At 44.8% G+C, this 6,973-nt stretch overlaps 1 protein-coding gene across 1 annotated transcript in view; it reads left to right on the top strand.

Annotated features, from left to right (window-relative positions):
* Positions 1–6,973, top strand: part of ATAD2B (ATPase family AAA domain containing 2B) — a 156,388-nt gene that overhangs the window by 1,092 nt on the left and 148,323 nt on the right. The gene's annotated exons all lie outside the window — the stretch shown is intronic.

Genomic DNA, 6,973 nt, shown 5'->3' with positions numbered 1-6,973 from the left:
CTTGTTTTGCATACAGACGCAGGGGTCTAGCGTTTGTTCTTTTCTAAACTTACCATGTGCCAGAAGCCTCACAGATCTATTTTACCATAGTCTCATTTTTACAGCCACGAAAAGTGCGACTCAAGTTCGGTGTCCTGCCTCAAGTACCTCTGGGATTCCAGCTCAGGTCACCGCGCCCTCGTCCTCCCGTGTCACCGTCTATCTCTCGCCTTTGCCGGTCGTTCCTTGCTCCATCCAGGCCATCTGGAGCGATGGTGGAGATGGTAGGGTCGACAGACCTGGTTGGGCATGAGAATTCCAGGGCCAACTCAGGCGCGCTAGCCTTTCCCCACACTCCTTCTGGTTACTCCCGTCCCCACATTCCTTCTGGTTACTCCCATCCCCCTCCTAGACGCCCGGCCAGACCTGGAAACCATAGAGCTCACACAGCCCAGAGCGTCCCTTCCCCAGCCGCCGAGCGCTGACGCTGCGCCGCTGGGCGGGGTCTCCTGGAGGGGCGGAGGGAGAGGAGGGGGCAGCGGGTAGGAGACGGGCTTGCCGACCCTGCAGCGCCCCGCAGCGGCCACGGCCGGAAGCGGTCTCGTCGGCCCTGCGGCGCTGGATCCCTGACGCACGGAGCTCGAGAGCGAGAACGAGAGAGAAAGGGGCAGAAATGGCGGCTCCGCTCGGCTCCCGCTGAGGAGGGCGAAGCCGGTGGAGGGTCTGAGCTGTCGGCCTGGAGCATCGCTCCCGCTTCCCGCTTTCTGCCTTCTCACGCCTACTTCTCTTCCTCTGCCCTACTCTCGCCTGTCCTCGTCTACGCTCCGCAGAGTCCGGGTCGGCTCGTCTCTCCTCCCGGCGGCCGGGCCGGCACTCGCAAGCCTCCGGACTCGCGGCCGCGCTTACCCGGAGCTCTTCCAGAGGACGCCTGGCGCCACCGCTTCCCCGGCCTTGGCGCCGGGGCACGGCAGCGCGGGTCTTGGAGGAGCGGGTCCGAGAGGAGATGAAATGGCGCTGCCTCCGGTCGCCCCAGGCTCTGCTCCGGCCCGCAGTGCCCAGGCCGGGCCCAGGCGACTTGGACCGAGAAGACGCAGAGAGCTCTTCCGGGTGTTCACCATGGTCCAGCCAGGAGGACGGGGTCTACACCGCGCCCGCCGCGCCCGGGGAGCCAAGGGAAGGCGGCCCGCCGGCCGGGCAGTCAGGTTGGCGGAGCCGGGCCGGGAGAGACAGAGCCGACCCGACTCTGCGGAGCGTAGACGAGGACAGGCGAGAGTAGGGCAGAGGAAGAGAAGTAGGCGTGAGAAGGCAGAAAGCGGGAAGCGGGAGCGATGCTCCAGGCCGACAGCTCAGACCCTCCACCGGCTTCGCCCTCCTCAGCGGGAGCCGAGCGGAGCCCCATTTCTCTGCCCTTCTCCTGCCGTTCTCGCCTCGAGCTCCGTGCGTCAGGGATCCAGCGCCGCAGGGCCGACGAGACCCGCTTCCGGCCGTGGCCGCTGCGGGAGCGCTGCAGGGTCGGCAAGCCGTCTCCTACCCGCTGCCCCTCCTCTCCCTCCGGCCCCTCCAGGAGACTCCGCCCAGCGGCGCAGCGTCAGCGCTCGGCGGCTGGGGAAGGGACGCCTGGGCTGTGTGAGCTCTATGGTTTCAGGTCTGGCCGGGCGTTCTAGAGGGGGGATGGGAGTAACCAGAAGGAATGTGGGGACGGAGTAACCAGAAGGAGTGTGGGGAAAGGCTAGCGCGCCTGAGTTGCCCTGGAATTCTCATGCCAACCAGGTCTGTCGACCCTACCATCTCCACCATCGCTCCAGATGGCCTGGATGGAGCAAGGAACGACCGGCAAAGGCGAGAGATAGACGGTGACACGGGAGGACGAGGGCGCGGTGACCTGAGCTGGAACTCAGAGGTACTTGAGGCAGGACAACGAACTGAGTCGCACTTTTCGTGGCTGTAAAAATGAGACTATGGTAAAATAGATCTGTGAGGCTTCTGGCACATGGTAAGTTTGAAAGAACAAACGCTAGACCCTGCGTCTGTATGCAAAACAAGGGTCGTTTTCTATAACCTTCGCCAGGTAGATCTAAGGCGGAGTCACAAAAATGAATTCTTTCTCTAAGAGTCTCCTTTATCACTGCCGCCCCCACCCGCGCGAGAATTGAGAATATAAAAAGCTGAACACAAAATACAAAATTTGTGATTTAATTCTCAGAGATTAAGACAATATGAAAAGCTCTCCAGTAAAGTAGAAATTATGTTAATTTCACCAAAATTCTTGGTACATTAGCGTTAGAATGTGTATTATTCATTGGGCATAAATTCTTCCTGTTTGCTGCAGTAGAAAAATTGAAGGCTCAAGAAAATTCCTGTAAAAATACCAAGCTGCATCAAAATTAGAGAATTTTGGCCATCCAAGAGCCAGTCCTTCAACAAAAAACTTCATCCAGCACTGAGAATGGAGGTAATTTTGGGTAGCTCAGTTAGTTAAGCCCTAGACTCGGTCTTCGGTTCAGGTCAGGATCTCACGGGTGGTGGGATTGAGCCCTGCATTGGAAGAAGTTGAGATTTTCCCCTCCCTCTCCCTCTGCACCCCCACCCCATTCGCCTGCTAGAGTGCACGCTTCTCTTCCTAAAATAAATAATAAATCTTGGGGTGCCTGGGTGGCTCAGTCAGTTGAGCATCCCCCAGTTGGAACCCACCTTGCTCCCTGCTCAGCAGGGAGCCTGCTTCTTCCTCTCCCCCTGCTCATGCAATCTCTCTCCCTCAAGTAAATAAAATTTTTAAAGTAAAATAAAATCTTTTAAAAGAAAAAAAAGACAAGGCAAAGCCCAGAACCTGTTCAAGTTATGGCATCTAATGTAATCACCTTGCAAAATCCTGGTACAAAGGATACACCTAAGTATAGAATGAATTAGAAAAACCTGCTAACCTTCCCATCATTCATCCTCAGAACTTCAAGGAAAACTGCCTTTCCCAACATCTACGCTAAGAATGAAGAGGAAAAAAACATACCCCCTTTGAGAATTCAGAACAACAAAGTGGTCTCGATTTACAGCCTAAATTCACCAAATCTCTTAGGTATGAAGAACCTTTGGACAGTACCTTATGTTACATAGGCTTAAGTCAAAAGGGATTCTTAGCACAAAGGAAAAGTAAACATAAATTATCTCCAAAAGAATGCACTTTCAACAGGGGATGCAAAAAATTAAGCCTCAAATATGACTCCATTAAAAAAATCACAAAACATTTTTAAAATTATGAAAAACAGCCCACAGAAAGAAGAGACTAATAGAATGAGGCCTGCAGATTGATATCTCAGATATGTAATATAAAGATGAGAAAATAATGAGCAAAAATGATGGAGAATTTTAAAAGAATCAGAAGTTAAAAAGTAAAAGGAGTTCTTAAACTTAAACCAAAAGGGCAACCTATAAAAGGAAAGAAGCAATAAATTACGCCCTTCAAATCCAAAACTTAGTTCCGTGGGGGCACCGGGCTGGCTCAGTGAGAAGCACATGCAACTCTGATGTCATGGTTGTATGTTCAAGCACGTTGAGTGTAGAGATTACTTAAAAATAAAATATTTTGGGACACCTCAGTGGCTCAGATGGTTAAGCATCTGCACTCACCAAAAATACAAAGAGGGGCACCTGTTTTTTGATACGTAGAGCATGTGACTCTTGATCTCCGAGTTGTGAGTCTGCCCCATGCTACAGAGCTTACTAAAATAATAATAATAATGATAATGATATAAAAAGAATTCTCAAAATTCAATAATAAAAATTTCAATTAGAAAATGGGAAAAAGACCAGAAGATATATTTCATCTAAGAGGACATGAATCAAGAAAATAAGCTTAAGAAAACATTTTAATGTCAGTAGTAGGGAAATACAGATTAAGACCACGATGAATTATCAGTCATACCTGTTAAAACAACTGAAATAAAAAACAGTGACAGTACCAAATGCTGGTGATGAGGCAGAAAAACTGGATATTTCATACATTGTTAGTAAGAATGCAAAATGGTACAGCCAGTCCCAATCTGAAAACCAGTTTGGCTTATGCTTTCTTAAAAATCTAAACACAATACAATGCAGCAATTGCAATCCTAAGTATTTCAAAGAAATGAAAACTATATCCATACAAAAACCTGTAGACCATAGTTTTGTTTTTGTTCTGTTGGTTCTTTTTAACCCACCCCAGCCTTAGACCATAATTTATTGCAGCTTTACTTACAATAGCCAAAAACATGGGGGAGGGGAATTCCATCATAGAGGAATAGTTAAACTGTGGCACATCAACAACATGGAATACTACTCAGCAATAAAGGGAATTAATTAGTGATATATGCAAAAACTTACATGTATTTCAAAGATACTACACAGAAGCAGAAGGAAGGATTTAATATATATTAAAGCATAAAACAATAAAATAGGAAATAATATAGAAATTCAATTAAATCAAAAGTTGATTTCTGTAAAAAGAAAGATAAGCCCCTAGCCAGACCCGTCAAAGGAGATGGGCAGAGGAAAATCAAATTATAAATTTCAGGAGTGAGAGTGTAAGCATCACTCAGATCTTAAGACTTGGAGTCAGCAGAATTCTGTTTATAAATATTTTTATCTTGCTCACACATATACACAAACAGACCATAGAGTAGATTTTGCCCATGGGCTGCTATTGCCAGCCTTTGCTATAGACATTAAAGAGACAAGAAATATAATGAACAACTTTGTATGCCAAGAAGTTCCAAAATACTTATGAAGTAGACAAATTCCTTGAATTGAAATTACTAAAGCTCACTCAAAAAAAAAAAAAAAAAAAGATAACCTGAATACCCCTATTATTGGTTAAATAAATTAAATGTGTAATTAAATACTTTCCACAAATAATACACCAGTCCCAGATAACATCCCTGGTGAAGTCTATCCTATATTTAAAGAAAAACAATACCAATTTTACACCAATTCCTTTAGAATATAGAGGAGGAAACATTTCTCAACTCATTCATAAGTCCGCATTACCCTGATACTGAAACTAATAACATAAAGAAAACACAAACAGCTATTTCTTTTACATAGAAGAACACAAATGTTTGTAACAAAACATTAACAACAATAAATCAAATCCATGAATACATAAAAGAATGATAAATCATGACTAAGTGAGATTTATCCCAAGAATACAAAAATTGGTTAAACATTTGAAACTAAAATCAATGTAATTCGCAATATCAGTATAATAAGGAGAAAGGAGAAATAAAAGAGAAAATCCATATGGTTGTCTTAGATCTAGAACAAGCATTTGGAGTTCCAAAGTAGGACTAGTAGGTAACTTCCTCAACCTGATAAAGAACATCTAAAAAGTCCTATAGCTAACACAGTAACAAATGGTGAAAGGTTGGGGTGCCTGGGTGGCTTAGTCAGTTGAGCATCTGCTCTTCGTCTCAGGTCATGATCCCAGGGTCCTGGGATCCAGTCCTGTGTTGGGCTCCCTGCTCAATGGGGCCTCTGCTTCTCCCTCCCTCTGCTCCCCACCCCTTGCTTGCTCTCTCCCCATCTCTCTCTCTCAAATAAAATCTAAAAAAAAAAAAAAATGCTGAAAGGTGATGGCTTTTTCTAAATTTCAGGAACATGGCAAGAATGTCTGTTCTAATCATTTCTATTCAACATTGTACTAGGAGTCCCAGACAAAGCAAGAGTAAAGAAAAATAAAAAAGGTATATAGGTTTTTTTTGAAGATTTTTATTTTTAAGTAATCCCTACACTCAATCCCAAGATCAAAAGTTACACACTCCACCAACTGAGCCAGCCAGGCACCCCAAAGATATACATACAGTTTAGAAAGGAAGAAGCAAATCGTCTTAGGATAAACATGATAATTCATAGGAAATCTTTAAAAATCTAAAAAACAACAAAAAGCCCTGGTAGGACTAATAGGTGAATTTAGCAAAGTCATAGCATATCAATTTATAAAAATTATTTTTTTTTAAGATTTTATTTGTTTGACAGAGACAGCAAAGAGGGAACACAAACCAGGGGAGTGGGAGAGGGAGAAGCAGACCTCCTGCCAAACAGGAGCCCGGAGTGGGGCTTGATCCCAGGGCCCTGGGATCATGACCTGAGCTGAAGGCAGAAGCGTAATGGCTGAGCCACTCAGGCGCCCAATATAAAAATTATTTCTATATACTTACAACAAGCAATTGAAATTATAGTTGAAATATCGATGATAAATTTAACAAAATATATGGAAAATCTAGGAACAACTAGGTGTTTCAGCCGGTTAAGCTTCTGTGTTTGGCTCAGGTCATGATCTCAGGGTCCTGGGATCAAGTCCCTGATCAGGGTCCTTGCTCAGCAGGTAGCCCGCCTCCCTCTGCCTGCCACTCTCCTCTCCTACTCTCTTTCCCTCTGACAAGTAAATAAATATTTTTAAAAATATGGAAAATCTATATACTGAAAACTAAAAAGTATTGCTGAGGAAAACAAACCAAGTAGAGAGGTTCGGATACTTCATATTGCTGGATGAAAATTATCCCCAAATTAATCAAAATAGATTCAAGTCAATTCCAGTAAAAATCCCAGCAGACATTTTCAGAAAATTAGAAACTGAATCTAAAATTTATATGGAGATGCAAAGAACCTAGAGTCACCTAAACAATCAGGAACAGTACAAAAAGTGGAGAACTACATTACCTCATTTTAAGTCTTCCTATTTTTTTTTAAGATTTTATTTTATTTATTTGACATAAAGACAGCCAGTTTCAGAGAGGAAACACAAGCAGGGAGTGGAGAGGAAGCATCAGGCTTCCCAGCAGACGCAGGGAACCTATGCAGGGGCTCAATCCCAGGACTCTGGGATCATGCCCTGAGCCGAAGGCAGATGTAATGACTGAGCCACCCAGGCGCCCCATAAGCTCTTCCTATTAAGTTATAATAATCAGGGCAGTGTAAATATATAGTAATACAGCTCGCAATGGATAATGAATAGAAAGCTTCAGAA

This window comes from Ursus maritimus, unplaced genomic scaffold, assembly GCF_017311325.1.
Source record: "Ursus maritimus isolate PB19 unplaced genomic scaffold, ASM1731132v1 scaffold_6, whole genome shotgun sequence".
NCBI lineage: Eukaryota > Metazoa > Chordata > Mammalia > Carnivora > Ursidae > Ursus > Ursus maritimus.
Note: the sequence above shows the minus strand (reverse complement) of the source record. Positions and strands in the feature narration are given on the sequence as shown.